Source organism: Lissotriton vulgaris, chromosome 2_1 (genome assembly GCF_964263255.1).
Source record: "Lissotriton vulgaris chromosome 2_1, aLisVul1.2, whole genome shotgun sequence".
Classification (NCBI taxonomy): Eukaryota; Metazoa; Chordata; class Amphibia; order Caudata; family Salamandridae; genus Lissotriton; species Lissotriton vulgaris.
The window spans coordinates 1,740,117,259-1,740,143,370 of record NC_141687.1 but is presented as its reverse complement, the minus strand read 5'-3'; the positions used below and the strand labels follow the sequence as shown (position 1 = coordinate 1,740,143,370).

Genomic DNA, 26,112 nt, shown 5'->3' with positions numbered 1-26,112 from the left:
TTGGGGTATTCTGCAAAATGTACTGTCTATCGATCTCTATCCTTGCCCCTGCAGCGAGGTCAATGATTTCCAACAGCTACCATGGATGGTAATGATCAATCAGTCCGGCACCTAGCCAGATTGATGTCTCCAGAGGGGCCCAGGAGAGGTTTCATACGGTTTCTACATGTATTAAGGAGGTGCAAGAATGAGAGCACAATTCGGGTTTTAGCAAGAAGGGGTGAGATATCCAAAGGAACTCTGGACTTAGCGTGCACTCCAATCCAAGGATAACCCGAAGAGCAATACCCTTTGGCAGTGGGTCACTTCTAAGAAAAATAAAATTACAGTCTCCTGGTGGATTACCACAAACCTGAGTTGTGACTCCCCTGATCATCAGGCAGTTATAAGTGATGGTCAGAATCTTGAGGCTGTTCTTGCTGGCATTCCATCTCCATCCAGTAGTATGCTCAATGCAGCTGCTTCAGAGTGGGGATTATCTATCGTCTGCCCCGGTCTTTATTGAGTCAAATCAATATGTCCCCTCTCATTTGATGTTAGCTCCATCGGCGAGCGGACGACTCCTACCAGCAGTGATCTTTCCATTCATCCTACTTCTGATGCTCCTGTCACATACCCAACTCCTGAGCCTTCATTATCTACTATCATTCAACTTATGCAGGTCCAACACTCGGAACCACTGCAGCCTTAAGCTTAAGTTAGAGCAGATAACCAGCAGCTACAGCAGTCCCTGGTCGAAGTGACTGGGAAAGTGACTGAGTCGTACAACTCCAGCAGCAGGTTGCTGGCACCGAAGAAGTCGAAGCAGCCGCTGTGAGAGCACAAGGGCCGATTAGCCTTAGTCCATTCCAAGATAGACAATTTGGAAAACTGTCAACATCCCAACAACCTAAGGGTATTCTTTATCCCTAAGGGAAAGGAAGAGGCCACTGGTAGGGGCCCCTACATGATTTAGCTTTTAATACTCGTCTTTTGTGGTTCTAAGATTTTGATTAAAATGTGTATTATACATGATGGCTTTTTTTAGGCTTTTGGTTTTTCATGTGTTTTTTCTTCTCTACTTTGTGGGTAGTGGAGGTCCGGTGGGTGGGTACATGGGCTGTTATCTCACAAGTGGTGTCTATTCAGCTTTACAGCTCTAGAGGTGGGATTATTTTTCGCCCCAGATTCGGAGTGCTTTTGTCCTTTAATTTTGATCGTTGTGTGGGGAGTTTTTTGATTGGGGTTTATTGGATTGTGGGGGGAGAGCAGAGCAAAAGGAGTTGGAATGATCACAAAGAATTATCTGATTGAGTGGTTAGTTATGTCACTTAGCGGAGTGAGAAATGCTGGTTTGGCATTTTTTGTTCTAAAAGGTATCTACAAGGTTTCAGCTTAAGTTAGTGTGCTGGAATGTGGCCGGCCTTTATGTTCCTCTTAAGCGGCGACTGGTGAGGGAGGAGATAGCCATGTACAAGCCTCATCTGCTGGGTTTAACTGAGACCCACCTTGCGTACAAAGATCAGTCATTGCTGAAGCACCTTAGTTAGAATGTTGTTATAGGTAAGAAACAATCTATATTCATTATTGGGGTTGCTATACTTTCTGCAAGGCATGGAGTATAAGGTTCTAAAAAGTGCACCTGAGCCTAAGGGTAGGTGGGCAATTATTCAAGGAATCATCTCCCATTAGATGTTTGTTGTCTGTACTTCATATGGCCAAATACTGATGAACCAGAGTTATTTGATTGGGTAGGTGATTTAATATTTGTGGGCGACTTCAACTGTATTATGAACTATGGGATTGATACCACTAACCGTTCTGCCCATCCCCATATGGTCAAAATAAGGGCATCTATCCTAGAAATTGCTCTTGTGAATGGCTTAATTGATGTTTGGAGGGTTTTCCACCCCTGGAGGCCTGGCTAAACCTTCTATTCCTCACCCCTTGAGCATTATTCCAGAATCAATATGATCTTTATTGGATCTCAGTTAATTCAATCTGCTGAAATGTAGGTCCACCCTAAGAACACTTCAGATCATAACCCGGTTTTGCTTATGTTGACATTACCCAGAAATGGTAGGGAGTGGTGCCAGTTTACGATCCCACGCTATATCCTCACAAACCCTGTTTACAAAACTTGTTTATCTGGGCTGCTCAGGCAGTTCATAATTTCACATTTCAGCTCAGCTCCTCCTAATATTGTATGGGATGTAATGAAGGCATTTATACGTGGGGCTACCTTGCAGTTAATTCTTGACAATAATAAGTCAGAGCAAGAGGTGGTAATTAAGCTGCGTCAACAAATATAGGAGCCAGAGTACCAGCATGCCCAAGCAGTGTTAGTCAGAAGCTTGTAGGAGCTAGCTAGCTATTTATTTATTTTTAGTTAGTGTATTTTGGACCGAGAATTTAGGAAAAGTGTTGCTGCCAATTATCATAAAATTGAAATGCAATGCAAATCTATATGAATATGGGAAGAATGTTGGCTTACCAGATCTCAGAGATTTTAGTGATTTTTATAAGCATATTTACAGCTAGCATCAGCCAATTAGACAGTCTGAGATCTCTGAATATTTGCAGGGGTTGCGTTTACCCTTCCTCGATTCATATAAGGTTTTGGCTCTGGAGGGAGATATGTCTTTTTCAGAAATCGAGGCGGCAATTAGAGCTCTGCCAATGGGGGAGGATACCATTCCTCTGGAGTTTTACAAGACATTCAGTGTGATTCTTGTTCCAGAATTTACGAAGCTGGTGGGTCACTTTAATAAGGGTGGAAAGATCTATGCCTCCTGGAACTTAACCAATATTGATTTTTGTTAAAAGAAAGACAAGGCACCGGAGGACAGAGGTTCATGCCAGCCTATCTCCCTGATCAATTCCGATGGCAAGACCTTTGGGAAATTGTTAGCCTCCCAGCTAGCTCCTCTGGTCCACTATCTGGTCTCACTGCAACAGCATGTTTTGTAGCTGGTAGAGATACTACCAATCATACAAATTTGGCAATCAATGTATCTAAAGCCGCATTCTATACTAATTTGATCACATCGAGTCCTAACCCCTCCAAAACCATCTTATCTCTTATAAATGACATGACAAAACCCCCGGTAGGAACCAATAAAATCATATCCTCCAACCTGCTCTGCCAATCTCTGGCACACTACTTCATCTATAAAGTTGAGTGCATCTATAATACACTCATCTCTAGAAGGGTCACCTCTAAATCGTGGCCTTCTAATTGCTCACCTGATCTCCCCTAGTCTCTACAAGACTTACCATTTATGTCCTTTAAAGACCTGGAAACTCTGTCAGCAAAGGTGAAATCAGGTTCTCCTGATGATCCAGTAAAACCGGGCACCTTCAGGAAATTCGAGGACTATATTATGATGGAGGGTAGGGAACTGATCAATAGATCACTCCAGACGTCTGTAATTCCCAAATCTTGGAATTATGCCAAGGTTGTCCCCTTACTGATAAAGCCAGCACTGGATGCATCTTTGCCGGAAGTTTTCCGGCAAATTTCTCTGCTTCCTTACTTGGTCAAGATTATGGAATCCCAAATTAATGGCATCCTGACCAAGTATTTGGAAGTTAATGAGATTTTGGATAGGTCACAAAACGGGTTCCGGCCTAAGCATAGCATGGAATCCGCCCTGCTGGCAGTTACAGACCAGCTAAGGGCATCACTGGACGCGGTCAACACCTCGACATTGATCTTACTCTGTAGTGTAGTTCCTATATTCCCAATAGGCTCTGCGCATTAGAATAATATATCCTATAGATTAGGCGTAGGACTGAGGTCGACTAGGTCTCTATTGAATACATTAGACTTAATTGTGAGTGCCAGCTAGCTCAGAGGTCACTAAAAACGTTCTTGAATTCACAAGAAGGGATTAGTTTCTGACAACCACATAAACATGACAACTATGTTTCCCCAAGAATAAACGGAGCTTCAGAGTCGTGGAAACAATAGATAGATATTTTACTCAGTCAATTGTGCATGCTTCGTTTCTACAGAGTTGCAGAGAAATAGAGAGACGGGTGTTTTCAATAAAAGGATTTATTGAACAGTCTTCTTTCTCATGTAAAAAGAAATGAACTGCTACAATCGTAATACAGGCTGCAAAGTATAATGCGTACAGCAAGAATAGTATTATAAAATAATACTGTAAAAGCATGGTATGGTTTCTAAGCCATAAAAATACATACATAAATAAGAATGTCTAAAAGTACCCAACTGGTGCTTCTAAAATACGCCTACCCCAATGTACCTAACCTAAGTCTGGTACGAGGGAAGAAGTAAGTGAGGTGTAGCATATGTTTAGTTTCTTTGCCAAGAATCTATCCAAGATTTCTCTTAGGGTCTAATCAGCTCCATACCTTAGTTAGAATGAAGGAAGTCTGGTATCTCTGTCTCGGACTCGATTTGCCAACACCCCACAAGGGGAGCTTGGAAACACTGGAGCTGGATTCTCAGCAAGAGAAAGGCAGCCTCTTGATCAGTGCGTCACTTGCTGTAGCGAGCTGCGTCGGGCAAGTATATAGTCGAACTGCTCCAAACCACTGTGTGTTTGCTAGAGCAAGTGAAGGCATATTTATACCTTGAAGGTGTCTGGTTTGATGTAAAGTCGGGCATAATAACGTCAGAAGAGAACCCCAAGGGAATGGTAGTTCTTTGAAAACTCCTGGAGTTCTTGGACAAATCAATATTCAAGCAAGGGGATGTCCCTGACTGCTTAAGCCGATTTTCCAAGAAATTGTTGTGACTTTTTAGTACGGGTGGAAGTAGCCATGCATGTATTTGGACTGCATGGGCTATATTTAAATATGGGTATGATTTCTATGCCTATATTAGGGCAATGTGAATTGTACCTATATAAGGGCATGAATCGGGAACATTTCACTAGGTGCTAAAATGCCATACAACAACTCGACCTGAGTGTGGCCTTCGACGCTGTCTCCCATGAGATTCTGCTCCAACCACTCGGGGAGATCGGGGTCAGTGGTAAGGCCCAGGCCTGGTTTGCGTCTTTTCTATCCGATCGCTCCTGTCAGATCCACGTCCCTCCCTACCTGTCTAGTATCTATCCCTCAGGGCTATGCTCTGAGCCCCACATTGTTTAACGTGTACGTCCATCCTCTAGCCCTCTTGGCCAAAGCTCAGAAGATTAATATGATATCATACGTGGATAACACGCAATTGATATTCACTTTCACCAATAACCAGCTCAAGACCAACTGAAATTCCGTGAAGATGTCCTGGACATCTCCAATAGGATGGCGGAAAATTATCTTCAACTTAGCGCCTCAAAAACTGAGGTGCTTCAGGTAGACCAGGATACCCATAAATAGGACTACCAGTGGTGGCCTGTGCACTGATCACTCCTCCCCAACCGAAAAGCACAGTTAAGAATCTAAGGGTCCTGATGGACAACTTCCTCTCTTTCGAAATTCACGCCAAAAAAGTGGCTGGTACATGCTATAGCCACCAACGGGGCCTGAAACCCATTTTGGGGTTTTTTCGATACTCCCACAGTACAATTTGAATACCCTACTCAGAGAGTTTGTAACATTCGGGCGTCTGTCTGGTGTCCAAATAAATTGGAGCAAGTCCTGCTTCTTCCCGCTCACAGAGGGGTTGATGCGTTTCTCTCTGGACTACCCATCAGAATGGTGCGACGAAGACTTGCCCTACTTGGGCATCAAAATCACTAGGGACAGGGGAGAACTCATGAGACTCAATTACGGTGTGGCATTATCACGCCTTACGGATAGAATTGACCGCTGGATAACACTCCTGCTCTCTATGGCAGGGAGGGCCTCCTTGATCAAGATGGTAGTTCTACCACAGCTACTATATTTGTTCCTAAATATTCCTTATTTCCCTGGAAGACATTTCTTTACATCCCTTAGCTCCGAACTGAGCAGACTGGTATGGGGCGGCAAAAGAGCCAGATTGAAATGGTCCACACTTACTAAACCTTATGCTGCGGGTGGGTTCGGCATTCCTGATTATTACCTTGGCGCTCAGGCACACTATATATACTACTGGATTCGACAGCCCAAGTACATGCCACAGCTTGCGGCTGAACACTGGCTGCTACACCCAATCCCGATAGAAGGAGCAGTCTATATGACTCTGAATGCTCGAGAGCGCACGCAGGCTACAGTAAATGCCACAATCACAGCAATCCTCACCTAGACGGCTGGTCTCACTCATTTGCCGGATCACACACACTAGACCCGTAACAATAGATTCGCCGTCCCGAATTAAGTGGGAGGCTGAACTAGGTACAGCCATAACAGAAGAGCAGTGGGACTACTGTTGCTCGCAAACTGAACGTGTGTCTGCTAGCAGTAGGTTTAGGATAATACATTATAAATATCTACACAGATTGTACTGCACCCCCGCTGGTATGCACAGACACCAGCTGCGAGACACTGACCACTGCCATAGGTCCCATGCACCGCAGGCTGATTTCTTGCACCTGGCCTGGGAATGCCCACCATTTTAGAGTACTGGAGTCATGTCTTCGCAGCCCTCAACCAGATGATCAGTACACGCAATGAGAACACCCCCTTAATGGCACTACTGAGCTATGTCAAGCAAGTCCCAACAGCGTATCGCAGATTCGTAGCACTAGCTTTGCTGATGGCCAAGCGCCGCATAGCCTGCAGGTGGGGTAGGGACAGGGCACCGAAATGTAATGATTGGCTTGCAGACATGATACACTGCCAAGAACACTCCGCCCTTTATGCTGAACTTCTATCTAGCAGCTCTCGGCCCAGGGATATATGGGCTCCATTCGCAGCTTATCTATTGTCCCGCGCTGAGGCAGACGACCAACCAATTGCTGATGCTTCGGTGAATGAGTAGCCTTCCCATGTCGTTAAGCGGTTCGGAAGCCCCTTCCTGCACGTGGTGTCCTGATTGATGACCCCTGTGTTCCGTGGCACTCCGGTGGGTTGTATCATAGAGCGGGGGCTCCAGGACACTCCCTTACCTTTTCATATTTTCATGTTGGCTCTGAATATATCTGAATGTACAATATGATGAAGATCACTGTGTTACGATGTGCTATTTATTACTTGTTGATTATAATTCCTTGGCCCGAGTTAACCGGAGAACCTCTGTGCACCCCGCAACTTTCTCAGTTTGATGTGGGTTCTATCATGCACACGTATATTTCTCCATTGACTAAACGTTGAGACACGGCCGGCCCTAAGCGGTTGTAGGCGGCTTGCTGTGTTAATAAATGTGGACTGCCCTTCTTTGCTGTTGATAGTACACACTGTCCTTAAGCGCTGCCAGCCAAACGACTGGTTGTAGGCATAAAGCTGTGTAACCCATTTAACCACCTAATAAAATGTTTTTTTTTAAATGTGAAATGATTCTTTCCTCAACGTTTTATTTTAACTCTGAAACATTTTGCCTTGGCGGTCAGGAAATGTTTGCAAGTTTATATTTATTTTTCAATATTCAACTAGTTTTTCTACCCTTGTGCTAAGACGTCAAGGGAAAAGGAAATACGGGCACTTGTTATAAATTATCCAAGCGAGCGATGGAGCCACATTACAGTAACTTTGCACCAGTGCAAACAACAGAGCAAAAAGATTTTGCTCCAGAATCGCTACTTGTGTAATAGGGAACTGCGCAAATGGTATTTGCATAAGAGTAAATGTAGTATGAAATGATTTGACCCTAATGGGGTTATTTGTTAACATGTTGTCCAGGTTCTTGTGTGGGTTAAAAGCACTATAAGGCATTGCTAGCAACCATTTGCTTTTAGAAATGCCTGCGGCGCAGTGCGAAATTGTGCAATCCCTAGTGCAATTGGACCATCTTTGTTGCTTTTGTATACTAAGTTGATAAAAATACCCTTTCTCCACTTTCAAACATTAAACATGCGATGACAAAAGGAAAACAGATTATTTCATTTTTACACGAGTCTAAAAATAGTGGAAAACATTTTGCTTTGTTTTTAAAGGGGTCTTTATTTAGTGCTGCCGATATCCTTTACATTTCTTAAAGCGCATACAAAAAAAAATTATTTCTGTAAAATCATGATGGTTCTATTGTAAAATAGAAGTATTCCCCAAAGCAGAGATAATATTTATTTTAATAATCCACTCAGTGGCGTAACACAGGCCCCCGCAGCCTGCGCGGTGCGGGCCCAAATTCCAGGGGCACCCCTCAGCACCGTACTTTGCCCGGAGAACTTGTAGTAAACAATAAATGTCGTTCCACGCAGGTAGGAAGTTGCTGAAGACAAGTTTATTTGCAGTACAGAGAAATACAGCAGATCACCATCTGGTCAGACAGCAACTGACACAGCTGGAATTCTTAGGTGGAATCATTACAACAAGAACATGCTAAAGCTCCATGTAGGAGACAGTGAAAACAGACTAAATAGACAGAAGCTATTTACAACAGAACTCCTTAATGAGTCTGGAGGAGGGCGCTCCACGTACTTTGCAAGGGAGCCCCATCAAGTTTCGTTACGCCAGTGAATCCACTTTAGCTATGTGATTTGAACAACATGATAGATTCCTGGGGAAAAAGTTATCACGTCGTCGCCTTTTCAGCACATATTTGTCATGTTTATGGAAAACTATTTTTGCAGTAGGTAAGTCATCCTATTGCAGCTCAAAATTAACTTGTTGCTGTTGTACCCACTTCCTTCTTCCCAGAATGCCTTTTCGTGGTGGTATTAGATGAATAGTGTCAGCCTTACCCTGATGGATTGTTGTGCACCATTCACATCTATTTTAATAACCAAAGAAAGACACAAATCTGTTGTGCACCATTCACATCTATTTTAATAACCAAAGAGACACAAATCAACTCCACAACACACAATTCCACCCGCACAATTCCATAACCAACAATTCCAATCCAACCCACATAATTCCACACCATACCACACACATCCACTCCACCTCAAACCAAAACCATTTACAACGCCAATAGCTCTAACTCTCGCAAAGGCGAGACTGATCGCATGGGAAATGCTTGTTTTAAGAGGCACTTATTAAGTGAAGGGTAAGGATCTGTCATAGATCAACATTTCCATTAAACACAACAGCAACTATAAGTAAACAAAACATCTAATTTAAAGATAATGGCTGCAGGAGAAACTGCTACTAGGCTGTGATCTGGGTTTGCGGTAAAATGCTACTAAGCTGTGGTAGAACACTGTCATTAAATTTTCCTCAAAGCTACAACAATAGCAAAGAAGGGATAGGCTGTGAAAGTAGGCTGTCAGTAAAGTGTGGAGAAAGCTTTCAGTGAAGCTGTCCAAACTTAGATGAGACACCCAGGCCTCGAAAAATCAACTGCAAAAACGACAGTTGCTGGACAGAATGCAGAACAATGTCATACATTCACCCCAGTACAGAGATCTGGGCCTAAATCCATCGTTTTTTTGCACTCCACACCACCCCAGTTCAGACATGGCCATATGCAAATCAGCCTTGATCCTGTGCCTCATGGGAACAGTCCAGCCCGAACTGCCAGGCCATGTCTTCCCTGGACCGGAATCAAGCATCCTAGGACCGGTTTCTGGCTAACAAAAGGCTGTAAGATGTCTGTTATTTGTTCAAACACACAGCATTTAAACAGCTTGTAAATGAATAGTGCAAGTATTTCAAAATAGATCTGGAATTACAAAATAATTTTTTTTTGCAATTCAGAAGTGCGATGCAACCAAAGATTTTAACAGGAGCAAACCAAATCAGAACACTTTACTTGGTGATGCACAAATGACAAATATTTGTAGAAAGACCTTATTCATTAAAACATTGCTTTAGGATCTAAGAGGTAATTTTAACGCCCTCACACAGTCCCTTGCTGTTCACCTTTTTAAGAGCTCCGCTTACAAAGGTGCAGAGCCCACCCACTCACACTTGGTGAGTTAGGTGTGGGTACAATGATGAAGCAGGCCACAGGTACCTGTGGGTGAGGACTCAACACAAATATGAAAGAAATGTGGCGAGGGCACTAATTTACCTAGGTGCCATTCACTCACTCACTTGAGATATATAAATATTATTTTTATGAAACATTCTCGACATGTCGGTACAGATAACAGAATCTATTGTGGGTTACAGTAAAATCAGGTTACATACAATACAGCAATACGATTCATGGAAATTCACGTGGATGGGTGGTCATCTTCATCAGCTTCTCTGGGAGGTGTACACATATCACCCCGGTATGCGTTCCAGGGGGCCCAGGCCATGGACCATTTGCAGGGACAACCCAGAGCCACATAAACTGTTTTCTCCCTTAGCATGCATCAGTCTAAATCTTGCTTCCAGGCTACAATCGTGGGTGGGTGAGGGGCTTCCCAGAGCTGTGCAATGCTTCTTTTGGCGATCATGCAGCCAAGCATGACCCATTTTGTAGCATAAGTGTTGAGGTTGGTAGGCTCCCAGATGTTAAGGAGTCATCTAGGTGCCTCCGGTCTAATTTCTATCTCCAACACTTCACTCATAACCGTATGGATTTTACGCCAGTATTCTTGAATTTGGTCACAGTGGCATAATATGTGTATAAATGTGCCCGGTTGCGTGCATCCCCTCCTACAAGGCCAGTCTGTTAGCCCACCCATGCATGCCAGCTGGGAGCCAGTAAAGTAAGTTATGTGAAGGATCTTTAGTTGCACCAGCCGGAGTGTCGCTGGGATATCGACCGTCTTCGGAGTGGAGACCGCTTCCTGCCAGGTTTCGTCATCTAATTCTATACCGTCCTCAGTCTATTTGTCTCATAGCTTTGATAGGGGGTTGTCAATATTGTTAATGAGTTTTCGATATGTTAGGGAAGTGGCTTCATCAGGCAGTTGACCATCCAGTAGTCTGTCCTCTAGTGGGGAGGCGTCTGGCGGAGTCGAGCCTTCGGGAATGGCTGTCTGCAGCGAGTGTCTAATTTGTAGGTACCGATATTATTCTGAATCCGCCAAGGAGTATTGAGTTTTCAGCGCAGCTAAGGGTTTAACACCCTCTGCACACCAAAGGTCTTAAATATGGGAAATTCCTATTAAATCCCATTTAGCAAATCCTTTGGAGTTTCCCATGTATCCCAGTCTTTGTGAGTCCCACAAGGGGGTGGCCATTGTCCATTTGTTTTGCCAGCCGACCGATTTAGTGGCAGAGTGCCAGATCTTAACTGTATGGGCAGTGAGCCCAGTGAGCGGGTATTTATTTGGTGCTGAATATAGAGCTCTCACGAAGGTTCACTTGGGTAAAAGCCAGTGATCCATCAGGGACCCCGGATTATCAGGGTGTCCATATGTGCAATGGTTGACAGCGGTTAGATGCGCGGCCCAGTAATATTATATTATAATATTTATATCGGGTAATCCAATTCCCCCATCATACCAGCTAAGTGTCAGCTTTTTCATAGCAATTCGCGGTCTCCCTCCCCATGGGAGGTCTCCCAGGAGCCCCTCGAGATCTTTAAAGTACGAGTGTGGGACAAGGTCAGCTGAATTGTGTAGCACGTATAGGAAACGGGGCAAAGACATCATTTTAAATAATGCAGCTGTTGTAAATAATGAAGTCCTTGAGCCAAGTATATATCACACGTTGGTTTTAATAAAGCTTAGTTCCAAGTTCAAGTTCAAGATCATAAGTTAAGATGATAACAAATACCCCACCAAGAGCGGCCTCCCTGCCACTCTGCCTGCCTGCCATCAACTGCCACTCCACACAAGCCAGGCACCCAGGATTCTATTATGTCATCAGGCATTCCAAGAGCCACACCAGCTGAGTAGCAGGGAAGTCACCCAAGCTAAGTAGAACAGCAGCCTTGCCCAGTAACGAGAGCAGGAGGGACTTCCAGTGTGTTATATCGCTTTTGAGCTGTTGCAGCGGGGGAGCAGATTGGGGGCATACCAGACCGAGGGGTCTAGGGATATAAATATGCCCAGGTATTTAAAGCAGTCTGTGACCACCGGGATCGGGCAGTCGCGAGGCAAAGGGGGAAAAGTCCCCCAGAGGACATACAGGAGTGCTTTTTGCCAGTTGACCCGAAACCCAGAGTACCTCCCAAAAATGTCTAAAATGTTAAAAGCTGCTATTAGGGATCTCTTAGGCGACGTAAGATAAAGAAGGATATCATCGGTATACAGGGATATCCGGTCTTCCCACTCCGCCGACCAGCGCATTCCACGGATCATTACATCTTTACGGATCCACACTGCAAGTGGTTCAAGGGCCAGGGCGAACAACAAGGGAGAAAGGGGGCACCCCTGACGGATCCCTCGGCTAAGTGCAAATGGTTCGGACTTTCTGTTATTTACCACTACTGAGCCAGCGGTGCGCTGTACAGCGGTCATATCCAGCGGCAGAAATTGGGTCCGAATCCCAGTTTGGCTAATACTGCAAATAGGTAGAGCCATTCCAGGGTATCTAAAGCCATGGAGGCATCTAAGGAGACTACAACGGCGTCTTCCCGTATCGTCGGGCACCCTGCCCAGGACTCCGTGCAGCCAGCACAGATTGAGAGCCGTGTTTCTTTTAGGCATGAATCCCGATTGGTCCGGATGGACTAGGTCACCTATCACCTTGACCAGCCTGTTGGCAAGTACTTAAGCCAAAATGTTGGGTTCCGCGTTCAACAGCGATATAGGCCGGTAGGAGGTACATTCCCTTCTGGGCTTCCTCTCTTTATGGATTGTGACTATAGTGGCGATTCTCTGGTCGTGTGGCTATGTTCCCTGCTCAAGACTATCCTCAAACATAGATTTCAGGTAAGGGGCAAGCTTATCAGGTCGGAGCTTGTAGAGCTCAATCAGAATACCATTCGGGCCCAGCCCCTTCCCCGAATGTAGCGCTCTTATCGCAGCAGCTATTTCATCAGCAGTTAGTACACTGTCCATAAGGGTGAAGTCTGAGTCTGAAAGTTTAGGAAGAGTTATGTCTTTAATAAGATCAGGGAAGTCTGTTTCAGGGTAGGGCGCTACCGAACTATATACGGTTTGGAAGTGAGCTGCAAATTGATTATCTATGTCTTGGGGATCTGTCACTAAGGAACCATCAGTTCCTGTAACTTCTGGCACCAGTCTGCTGGCCTGCTTTCTCTTGTCTAACCATGCAAGCAATTTGCCGGCTTTATCACCCCTGTCATATATCCCTCCCAGCCGTTCCTGTCCAATTAGTTTGGCACGGTCAGTGGCCCAAAGCCCGGTTTTCCTCCTGTCGCAGTCGTAGGGAGTGGAGGGCTTCAGGTGTGGCATTTGAGGAGACTTCCTGTTCTAAGCGGTATAGCTCCTGCTCTCTCACCCTTTTTTTTTTTGGAGCCCGCTACCAGGGAAAGGGCCTGTCCCCGAACTACTGTTTTGAAAGCTTCCCAAAGCGTTTGGGATGAATCCACTGAATGTTCGTTCTCCAGAAAATATTTGTCAATAGTTTAAAGTAAGCCTTTACGTATTTTGGGGTTTTTGAGGTACCAGGGATTGATTGGGGGAATCCTTCCCACTTGTGTATGATCTACAACTATGTGAGACCATAGAGGGGAATGGTCTGAGATACCCCTGGCAAGGTGTCAGATCTCGTGTATATATGAAATTTGCATAGCCGGAACAAGCACGGAACAAGGCTATTGTGCATCCCTGAGTGGAACGTGCGTTGCACCTTGTCGGGGTTGTATGCTCTCCAGCTGTCCTGCTATCCCATTGCCTTTAAGAATCTTGAAAACATGAGCAGCTTGAGGGGTTGCACGGGGAGGGTGCCTGTCTAGTGCGCCCGAGGCAATAGAATTAAAATTGCCTCCGAGCACCAGGTGTCCGTCAGGCAATGTAAGAATTATAGCAATCAGGTCAGTGAATGTTGTGCCCTGCATCCCAGGTGGCGCGTATACAGACATAAAGGTGATAGACCTACCCTCCCAAGAGCGAGTGATTCCAACATATCTGTCACGGTCATCTACGTGTGTAGAGGTGGGTGAAAAGGGAAATGACTTTCTTTGCATAATTCCTATTCCCCTGGAGCTAGTGGTGAAGCCTGCATGTGCCACTATCAAATACCCCCATCTGTGCATTGCCTTGCATGTGTTGCCAACGAGGTGTGTTTCCTGGAGTAAAACAATATCCGGCGACTGCCTCCTAATATATTGCAATACAACACTTATTTTTATCTTGTCCCCCAACCCGTTAAAGTTCCAACTCAATAGTTTAACTTCTCTATTATACTGTATACCCATTGCGAACCAGGCAAATCACCCACTTGAGGCGCCATATGTATAGATTTCACCGTCGAGATAATATAAAGGAACAACATACAAAATGAACTGCAATCTCTCCCAACTTCCCCCCACCCTGCGCCCCTGCACTCCCGACGTAGATCTGCCCATGATAATTAGATGCAGAGTGCCTGTTGCCCAACTATTCTACTGATAAGAAAAAAACAAACAAAAAAAAAACACACGGGGGCTTCAGAGCTGCGCCATCCCCCCGCCTACCATCACAGAGTGTCAGTGCAGGGCATGTCCGATATTTAGGTCATCAAATGCGAGAGTCCCCAAGCCTTCAGTTCAAGATACAAAAGCAGCGAGGGCTGGGTGTTGGTGGCCCAAAGCACAGCCGCGGCTGAGGCAGAGTTGTGAGGCAATAACGGTCCGTTCGTGAGGAGTCGCCGCGGGATTCAATGGTCGGTGGAGTCCTGTTCCTGCGAGGGTTTAAGGCTGTCCAGCCAGTCGGAAGCACAATTTGGGACATCTAAGAAGCGGGTCTTTCCATCAATTTCCACTCGCTAGCGTGCTGGGAATAACATAGCATACATGAAACCTTTTTCTCTCAATCTTCGCTTGACGTCGAGGAAGAAGCGGCGCCTCATCTGCACTGCTCGGGTGAAGTCGGGGAAGAAGGTGATTTCCGAGTCGTCTAGATGGATTGGAGGAGCAACCCTGGCTGCTTGAAGGATTGCATCCCTGTCTCTATAGTTGAGCAGACGGGCCAGTATCGGACAAGGGGGGGCTCCCGGCTTTGGGCAACCCCCAGATACCCTGTGGGCTCTATCGACTACGAACAGTTTAGAAAGGCCCTTTGGTTGCAACTTTGTCGAGATCAGTTCCTTAATGAACAGGTAGGCAGATGGACCTTCTGATTTCTCAGACCCTCCAAGAACGCAAATGTTATTGCGTCTCAGGCGTCCCTCATAATCATCCAGCTTGTCCTCCGTAAATCTGCAAAATGTTTGAAGCTCCCCGATATCTGTTTGGAGTTGTGAGGTGTCCTCCACAAGGCTGGCGGCGGTGATCTCGAGCTGTTTGACCTTCTCCCTATATTTTGTGAGATCCGCTCTGATCAGCGTCACCTCTGAGGACAGGGTGTCAATAGACGTGCGGACACCTACAATAGCCGCCAGTAGATCCTTCATCGTGGGCTCGGTGGGGTGTTGCTCAGCTCCGCTCTGCGATTTGTCGCTGACCCCCCATCCTCTCAGCGATGTCTGCCTTCGGGCAGGTGAATCGGTCAAGTCTACTTTGTTGAGACGCAGGGGAGCCCTTGGCACTGGACATTTTGAGACGTCCGCAGGTCCTTAGAGTGGATATTCAGGTGCGACGTAAGACAGATTTGCCCTTGGCGAGGTCCTCATACGGTCTTCTGTTTATTGCCAGGTCAGTGGCGGAACGAGATGGATGACGCAGATGTTCGATGAAGGCCAGGAATTTAATGCAAGCGGTGGAGGCGGGCACCTAGGGCGTCATCCGCTGTGAAGGCACTGTCTGCATCCATCGCGGCGACCGCCCCAAACCACCACTGTCTCGGAGGGTAACCCGGTCACAGGCCACCAGTTTAGCACTCAGGCCAGCCGCCACCCCGGCCCAGGACACCACTAGTTGTACCGCACTCTCCCGGCAGCAGGGGTTATCCATGGTGATACAGACCCAAGGGTCACTGGCGCGTCAAGGGAAGGTGTAGGAGCAGGGCAGATCACTTCCTTCGGCCCCAAGCAGTCGGCCACAACGACACCAGTATAGGCGGGAGACCTCCCCAAGCTCAGTCTTCGATGTCCCACCAGGCCTCAGCCAAAACACACATCCGATACACTCCCATTCGTTGTCGGTCCTGGGGGTCGTCTCAGCCAGTAAAGCTCAGTCCAATGGTGCAAAGAACACCTCAGTCTATATCAAACCGTGCCCTTCCCAGCCTTTATTTGACAGTAGCTGACCTCCAATGATGCCAAGTTGGGTTCCGCAGGTCCCCTGAAGTCTCTACCTCATCGGGTGCAGCTGCATAAATGTGCTTTCTGTTCATGTGTTTTGTGGCAAAGACATGGAGATAAGTGAGTATATTGCGCATATGTGTTGCTTACTTTGCTAGGTAACAACTAATAGGGAAACCGTAGTATGGGGGGAGGTAAACAGAAGGGCTATTTTTCAATAATTAACATTTATTTGTGTTGGTTTCTATGATAGTTCCCATTCTGGCTCATGAGGCCTACCAAAACATGGAGTCTCTCGATTACTGTGACAGTGAGAGATAATGCGCACGTGCGGTTAAAGCCGAGAATGAATGCGAGCTGACTGTGCCTGAGTGAAAGATGTTCAAGGACAACATGCCCGAGAATACAGATGACTGCCAACATTGTGTACATCTCTATTGTATAACGTAGGAATTATGTCTGATATTACAAATTGAGGACGTGACTGTGCCGGACACTAATAAAGACAAAAGACCCTTTAATTTCTGATGAGGCTGCACAGGCCGGATATTAGAATGATAAGGTGATGCTCATCCACCCCCAAATTGTCCAATCAGAACTCGAGTTTATGCTGATAGTTACTTTTATAAATAGATAAAGTTAGTGAAAAAGGTATAAAAAGTCCTGATTTCCCTTAAGAAAAAACTCTCTTCCGATTTCCTCCTGAGATGCTGTCGGTATGCTGATTTTCCTGAGATGCAAGACTTGGAATAATATTCTATTTTCTTTGACTGAGGAATGAGCTTTAGATGAGAGTAAGGGAAGTTAGGAGAAAAAAAGAATTTTGGGAACTATCTGTCTTTTGCTAATATTTGTATTCTGAAAATCTAAATAATAATGTCTATTTCCGAACCTCTGAAATAAAAATGAATATATCTTTTTGAGATAAAACTCTTAGTCTTTAAAATGATCTTTGAATAAAGAAATGAATAAAGTGAATAACTGTTAGACATGCTACAATTTGCTTTTAATAAAAATTAGATAAATGGAGAATTAAGCTGGTTTTGTATTTTCCTACGCCTAATTTTTACTAGCAGATTCGTCAACCATAATGGTGGTGTGTCTAAATAAAATGTTTTGTTGATAAAAACCATGGTAAAACTTCTTAAAACTGCAGGTGTAAATAGTATAAATACTTAGTTTAAATTTAGGCACTCCGCTATGATACAGCAGCTCTCCTTTTAAAAATCACCGATCCATGAAATAGGATGGAAGTGTTTTGTGAGTAACTCACAGTGTTATGGGCCCCACTGAAGAGTAGATATAGGATTTGGTATTTCAGGGAAAGGTGATATGGATGGTTTTAGAAAATATTTCCGGAGCAGCGCTGCATCAGGGGCGAGGTCCTCAGCCCCGCACACCAGGCGACAGCGTCACGACCGCATGGGGGGCTTACGGGCGAAAGCGGAGGTACTGGCCAAATTTTCCCTAGACCACCCCCCGTCCCCCCCGCCCCTCCCCCCCGAGGGTCACCGACGGCCACCTTCAGCAATCGAGGCCTCGGCTTCCTCAGTAACAGGCCGGGGCTGCCGATTATCACCGCTTCAGCCCACCGCCTCCAATTCTGCCCGGGGAAGCTTCGCCAGGCGTCGCTTGAGTTCCCGATTCAGGACCTGCACCTTTACATCGGATAATTGCGGCGGATATACGAGGTAGGTCGGATGGGCCGCGGAGCAGCCCTAGGTTGCAGCAATATTGGTGTACTTCGAAACCACGCCCACACTTGAGATATTTGAGCATTCATGCATACAACTGTGTAAAAGAAGGATTTAGGAGAATTGGTTTAACCCTCCTTTGAGTAAGTTCTGGAAGAGGTGTGGCGCAGCGGCTAGGGCGACTGACTCCGGAACCCGGGGCTCACAGTTCGATCCCCGGCGCGGGTGGCAGATCAGCCCAGCACCATGTGACTCTGGGCAATAGCTCACTTAATCTTCCTGACGGCCTCCCCAGCGCCTTAGGGCAATTGTTTGCGCTTTATATTTACATTTTGCAGAACAAACCAGAACACTTTACTTGGTGATGTGCAAATGACAAATATTTGCAGAAACTTCCATTCCAAACACTGTACACTATATAGTTTTATAAGTAAACCACGTCAGTTGGAAATGTTGTGATCAATTAAATGGAAAATCTGCGGATTAAAAATAAGTTTGCTACCACTTCATGAATGTATTTATTCAAAGTGATAATTTTTAAACTTGATTTGAGAAAGATTCCTGCCCGAGCTCTGATGACAAAGTGATTAATGAATTAAGAGGCAAGTCAGCGGTCAGGTGTATCCTATATGTGGCTAGATTTGTATTATATAGGGAACAAAAGTTCAGTCTATTAAATCAACAAAAGTTTTTTATACAGCAGACAAGTTGAACTCACATATTTTAAGGTGCTCTCATATGTGATAAGGAAAAAAATGGCAGCTCAGTGAATTAAAAGATTTGCATAGGATCACATAATTTGAAACCAGTGTATGGGTCAAGAGCCTTATAATTAGGTAGACTAAGTCTCTATACCTGCAGATCTAGCAACATTATTATTTTTTGCAGCCTGTATGTCCTGATAGTCTATCAGGGAGGCCATATATAATGTGCTGGAAGGAGTCAGTAAAACCACTGTGTGGCAGCGATTTTAATAGGTTGTAGCTCATTTACATACAAATGCTATGATGAAGGTGGTGCTCTAACTGAACAAGTGTTTGCCAGGGCTGGGTCCCGGCAAAGCTAAAACTATGGGTTTTGACTGAGGGCACTATAATAAGGAATTTTATTTCTATCCTTTCTGGCTGAAGAAAAACAAATGTACCTGTCTGCCTGACAAACTGAGTTGCTGCAATATAATGTCACCAAAAATCCCCTTTGTGACACTGAGACGAAGCAACCTGGAGGATACAGCTGTTTTCCACTAATGACTCAGGTCCCGAGTACTACTTACACACTATTGCCACTTACTTTTAAATGTACTTGATCACGTGTTTTATTGCTAATGGCCTGGAATACTGGTGTTGTGTAACTTAAATACATTCTCCTGCTGATTATGATTGTGCTGCTTTGCTCGGCAAGACTATAAATGGGAAAACATATGGTGCAGGAAACTGGCTGAAGCCTTAGTTACTTAGGCCAAGCCTCACAGCCCCTCATACACACACACACATTTGCTTTATATAGAATAGATACGCTTTAAATGATATCATTTGTAAAGCTCTCTAACAACCAATAGAGATGTGCAGCATACAAATGAAAATGAAACCGCTGTACGGATAACAAGAGCAACAAGCATTTGCAATGCAATAGGTCTTGCATTTACATAAGTGTTAGCTATTGGCATTGTAAATGACAATGACTTTTATTTATGTTTTTGTTTTTAAAATATAAATAAAAGGCATTGTCATTTACAATGCCAATAGCTTAAACTCGCGTAAATGAGAGACCTATTGCATTGCAAATGCTTGTTTTGTTTAACCGGAAAAAAAGCTACTTGTTTTGGACTTCTTTCAAAGCCTGGCTCCCAATATTGACATCTGCTGTTACTGATATCTCCTGCCGGGAGCTGCTGGCCCAGCAAGGTAATAAGAAGCCTGCTTTGAAGAATCCTAACCAATGGCAGGCAGAGCATGTGGGAAGGGGTGGGGCGAACTAAACTACCCAACCCTGAACTTCTAATAGGAACAGGGACAAAACAAAACACGCTGCTAAACAATTTCTTATTGCCGCCAACGGACCCCCACCCTGCACACAAAGGCACTTCACCTCCTCGGGAATCAGAATGCGGCTCCTCCCCACCCATGCCCTAAACATCACCTAACATCCATCACCGAGGAGACCACGGCTCGCCCTCTCCAAGAGACAACAACCCCCTCCAACTTCCACTAGTTTCAAGACTCCTAAAAAGCAGTAGCGGTTGGTGTTGGGAGTAGCTGCTGGGCGGTGACGTGGGGAGGGGCAGGGTGGGGCGGTAGTAATCTATGGATTATGGAGGATTACAGGTAAGTAAACATATAAATAAATAAAAAGAATTTTGTTGCGTGCACTGCATCACATTTGGGGATGCAGTGCACGCAAAGAAATTGGTTTTATTTATTTATATGTTTACTTACCTGTAATCCTCCATAATCCATAGATTACTACCCCCCACTCTGCCCCTCCCCCTTCCCACAGCACTGCCCGCCAGCTACTCCCACCACCAACCGCTACTGCTAAAAAGTCCATGTGTATAAAGTGAGAAAACCAACAAGGGGCAGGGAAGGGGGGATAACAGAGGGACAAGGAATAATGATGAGGGAAGGCAGAAGGAGGGTGAGAAAAAGAGGCAGGTAAGAACGAAAGAAAACGATGATGGAAAGGGAAGAAGGGGGCAGGGAAGAGGGCTAGGGGAAGGATAGCTACCAACGTGGACAGGATAGCAAGCCAGATTTTAAAGTACATATGTAATAGGAGATTGTTTGTGCTTGACCCTGCGGGTTCTAATATCAGCAGTATCACTTAGCCTCATCATTCCGAAATCCTTAAGATGAGTTCCCTTCAGTGAGATGCTATTAATAATCATAGTATCTCGCCCCTCTTCTTCCTCATGTTTTCCTCTTTTGTTTATCTTCCCCGCCTAATGTTCCCAGGGTTCTGCCCTTGCGTTCTTGGCCTTTCTCGCCCCACCCTATCCAGTCATTCCCCTTAGTCCAGGGGTCTCCAAACCGGTCCTGGAGGGCCGGATCCATGCCAGATTTTTTGGATATCCCCATTGAGATACATGTAGTAATTATAAAAATCTGGCATGGATCCGGCCCTCCAGGACCGGTTTGGAGACCCCTGCCTTAGTCCCTACCACCCGCCCTTCATAATTCACCCCACTCTCTCTGCTGCGGCCTCCTTATCCTGTTAGTTTAAGTTTGGGCTCTTTCTGATGCAGGGCAATCATAATACATATGCTTCCCGTCTCTCCGCGTTTTACGGTTGCTGGTGCATTACTTTCGCTTGTGCTTCGGGCTCTTTCTGATGCAGGGCAATCATAATACGTATGCTTCCCGTCTCTCCGCGTTTTACGGTTGCTGGTGCATTACTTTCGCTTGTGCTTCCTGAACGACATGCTCCGCATTACTGGAGTCTTTATCCTCACTTTCATTATGAGGATTTCCACAGGATCAGTGATTTTGTCCAGAAGCTGAAAAAGGCTGGTATCTGGGTTCATTTTACTTCACGTTGGAACAAAAAATGGTGATGAGAAATTGAAAGTGGTGTTGTCAAGTCTGTGTGTGTGCAGAGGATTGGGGAGCAGCAGGAGCTTGGGTCTGAAAGGTGCTGCCACAGCGGGGAGTCCGGAAGGACTTAAGGGCCCCTCTGAGAATAGAGCGAGAGCTTTCAGAGGCCCGAGGCGGCCGCTTCATCCCCATGATGAGTCATACAGGGCCTTGTGGGATGTGCGCGCTGCGACGCAGGCACACACACACACCGCTGAAACGGAGCACGGCGGGCGCCTCGCTGGGTGAAGGGCAGCTCAAGGCAACGCCTGTGACAGCCGTCCTGTCACCGAAGTCCGCATATCAACTACTTTCAAAGCAGCATTAGCACTCCAAACAGCCCCATCCCATCTCAGAAAAACTCAACAAACTGCCTGCCCTTGTCGCTTTTCATTAGGTTTCACCACTGACATCAGCCTTCCCAATCTTCGCTTGTCCACCAACTGCTCAGTCCACGTTGTTATTATCACCACAAACTACCCCATCTCACCTCTAGCAATCAATTGTCCTTCTTAAGCCCTATCGCAACAGTTACCCCATCTTCTCTTAGTCATTGAGCTGCACAGACAAATGCTATCTTCCCTCTCAATACTATCATCACAGACCGCCTTCTATCTCCCCACTGTCAGAAAGCCATCCTGCTCCCCTCTCAGTAGAAATCGCCAAACAAACCAACCAACGAATCTTCCTCTATCAACAAACTTCCACCTTTTCTCTGCCGCAAATAAAGACCAATGAAGATGATTAGGATAGCTCACATCCAGCCACTCAAGAAACAAGTGCTTGCCGTAGCGCTGTTTATATTTGCATTGCGCTTTCAGTGAAAGCGAAAGCACGATGCAAAAACAAACACACAGCGCCATGTCTCCTTTTGGGAGGCCCATCAGACCTGGATCTCAGAGGCTTGTTTACATAACACGCCTCTGAGATAAGAAATTGTTTCACGACAGCCGTGAAGCAGAAGACCCAGTCCAGATGGGCCGTCCAAAAAGGACAAAGGGCGGTAACACAGAAGCCTCATTTTCAATGGGAAGCCACAGTTTACCATAAATGGTGACACTACCCAATGAAAATGAGGGGCGGGGCTTCAAGCCCCCTTCTGAAAAATACTCACCCACAATATGTCTTGCAGACGCGAGCAATGCATGTGCGCTGCAACGCAGGTCTGCGAGACCTAAAAACGAAGATTTGTCACCCCTTACCCACATCTCAACTGAAACCTTCACTACTTTGACTTGTGCTGGATAAATGAGAGTGTCAGAGACTTAAAACTATCAGGTAAGCATAGCTCTTGTTTGACAACACAACGATTTTGAGAGCCACAACTGGACTGGAAATTCTATTCAAAAAGTCCATATAATATGAAATTCATTTCCATGTAAAGTTCAGTTGGGCAGCATTTCAGTCACAAATGCACCACTACTCATACGTGATACATTCATCTTGTCATCATGTTGCTTTTTGAGAGATGCTTCCTACAAGTTTACTATGGGTAAACAAAAATCTCACGATAGTTTAGGGTTTAGGCACAATAGCTAGGACGAGTTAAACTTGATAATTACAACGAATGGCTATCAGCGAAGCATTTGACCATCTTTACACCTTAGACAGGTTGCGACGCATGTTCCTGTTAAGCAAATATATGCAAGAGTATTCTGACATAAACACGTACATATAGATAAAAGCACAGAAATATGAAAAAGTAACGATGGGTAAATATAAAACATTAAGAAGGCAAGTCAGTGCTTTGGGTTAGCAATAAATACATATAATACATAAAAACTATAAGGTGTTCCCGTTCCAGTATGGCGTCTGTTAACAGACACATACTTCATATGCCCTTAAAACTGCGTTAGCGCCATCTTGAGACGGGGAAGCGCAACATCTTACTTCGTGTCGCTAGGCTCTAAATGTGTCTGTAGGGCTATTGCCACAAGTACTTACTGCAACTCAACAGGCCACGGGTATCGGGGTACATGGAGTGATAAGCGGACTTTCAGTGTTGTAGCGCGAAAGTGACGCCTGTCACAAAAATATACTGGATGCAGGCCTTAGCACCCCTTTATAATACTACAGCCGATGCTTCCGCGAGGGGGCGGTGTCTCTCATACAGCATCCCAAATGGCCATTGAATGCCACGTGACGTGCGCAGCTTACCTGTCAAGTACTTATTGGGGCGCGAAAAGAAATACAAAAGTGGAACCTTTACACGTTGCGTGTATTGTTTACTTTGTTTGGTGAGCTCTGCAAAGCGAACTTTACGCTCAAAACAAGTAACAACATTACCAACGTTGTAAAAGAAACGTTAAGCAACGGGCATGTGTGTTGAGGCTGCAGCCTCTGACTGAAGCAGCGCAGCCTCGGGAGAGCCACCAGAGCGATCCTCCGGCCCAGGACTCTCACCCCTACATGAAGAAGGCATAGCTGCCAAGGTTTCAGATTGCTTTGTGTGACATTTTAATAATTCCAATGTATATATGAGAGACATTTCAACAAATAGGAGTGACACTTTCTTGCGTGCAAAATGAAGACGAGGTAAACATATCAATATCACTAATTAGACCCATTTGAGCAACAAGAAACTCTAAGGTCTTTAAAATTCTGTATACCAGCAAAAATGGAAGGTTGCTAACATATTGTAGCCGTCATCTTAAGCAGGACTTTAGATTTGCTCCCAAAAGTCATTGTCTTCTGCAAGCACATGTAAATGAAGACGTCTGGAAGTGCAGCAATGTTTATTTGCTGCATTTCCAGGCTGTCTTAATTTACTCCGAAGCCCTCAGAGTGCTGTGGGGCCAGTGGGTGTGCTGCAGGGGGCTCGGCTGAGCAGTGTCTGGAGTCTTATTAAGACTCCAGCACCGGGCTTAGTTTTTTTTTCCAGTACCCTTGGGTCCCGACTTTGCCTATTCCTTACATTTGTATTTTAAATTTACTGCTGTAGTGTGAACATGCATTTCATAAAAAGGAATATAAAAAAGTGTTGACAATAGATAACATGCCAACCATGTTTGTTTAAAGAGCCTGCAAAGACCTTGCTTTGACACTAAATAGGGTCTTGAATAAAAAAGTATGTATTCATTTTTAAAGTTACTTTCTGGCTGTTCCTTCTATTTCCAGGCATGAATTCACCCTGCATTCAGACAACTCACTCTTCATTCTCACCCTTCACTTTTACACTCACCCTGCACTCACCGCCCATAGTTATGGTTTTCCCGCATTTGCCACATAATCCATCGTCTGCTGCATAATTTGCAGATTAAAAAATGCAGCAACACGTTACATCACAGTGGAAGGCCCTTTCTAAAGGTAGACGGGTCACCTTTCTGTTGCTTATTGCTATATGTAGGTGTTAATATGGTACTTATGAGGGGCAATAAAGGCCAGGACAATGTTAACAAGTGTAAAAATAGCAAAATAGGGCAGCAATGCTATCATAAAGTATGCAGCATAATTTGGCCTTCTCCTGCCGCATAATTCCAGTGGCCCTGTTTATAGTGCTATGAGGTCCCAGCCTGTGGCAGAAAGCATTTACATTATTTAAGCTAGGCTGCTGCAAAATGATGCAGTGAGTGTGATAAAACAAGTTCTTACAAAATATACTTTTTAGTAATAAGTAATCAAACTGTATCTAATGCAGACATTTTTGTAAGTGTCTCCATGATTCCAGATCCCAGCTGATAGCTCCTTTACATTAATCTTAAAAAAAATAGACCCTTGCCACCATGAAGCATTAAGCAGATCCACTGGAATTATTCAGCAGAAGAGGACAACATTATGCAGCAGGTTTGACTAAATAATGCAGCAGGAAAAGGTAAATTGTGCTGCACAATGCACCACATTTTGTGGTTAGCATTACTTCATTATTTTGTCATTTTAACTCATGGTAACGCTGTCCGGGGAAATATTTCACCCCATTAGTACCAGTTTAACACCCAAGTACAGTAGTAAGCAACTACAAGATTACCAGTCAATCTTTGCAAAGGGCCTTCCACTGCTCCGGAACACTTTGTCACGCTTTAAGTAACTTTTGTTCTGTTTGAGCTAGAATAAAGTTTTTTTTGTTGAAATCTGCAGATTATGTAGCAAATGCAGTAAACTGATAATTATGTGGAAAATGCTGCTGCTGCAGAAACTCATAATTACAGTGGCCCTGGCTTTAAGAGACTCAATCAATAAATGGCTGGTAAGAAGGCTGGTTTCTTTTTTAACTTTCTGCACTACCACCACGCACTTTGGTTTCAGGCAGAGGCATCTCAATGTCAGTATTGACCATTCAGGGGCAGTTTTTTTGTGAAAGCTGAGTCCATGGGGTGGCAGGTACAAAGCCAGCAGGGTTGCATTCAGATGCAGAGCCCTAATCCTCTTGATCCTTGGGGCCTCACAGTAATGGTCTAGAAAACAGAAAAAAGGAGCTAGATTCATAGATATTGTCAAAGAGAAGGCCTAGAATAGGGAGCACTGTATGCGGACTCATTCGGTCTCGCTAGAGCCAGCGCATTCGCTGCTCTACAAGACATTTAGTAGGGGCTTCAAAAAGTGCTACCACAAGCTGCTTTGTCTGGCCTAGCGCTTGCGTTCACGCGTGCAACCGCCAGCTTTCAGCTCCCCATCAGGCGCAATCTGGCTTTCCTCTCACTTCATTGGTCCTCCCCTCCCCGCCGCGTTGTGCTACTTTCACTTTCGAGTCCTCGTCGATGCATTGG

At 45.1% G+C, this 26,112-nt stretch overlaps 1 protein-coding gene across 1 annotated transcript in view; it reads right to left on the bottom strand.

Annotated features, from left to right (window-relative positions):
* The window catches only part of CHID1 (chitinase domain containing 1), a 1,807,841-nt gene extending 1,784,335 nt beyond the window's left edge, over positions 1-23,506 (bottom strand). Inside the window, exon 1 of the mRNA XM_086957742.1 lies at positions 23,354-23,506. The gene's annotated coding sequence lies outside the window, so the exon portion shown is untranslated. The remainder of the gene's footprint in view (positions 1-23,353) is intronic.
* Positions 23,507-26,112: the final 2,606 nt, after the last annotated feature.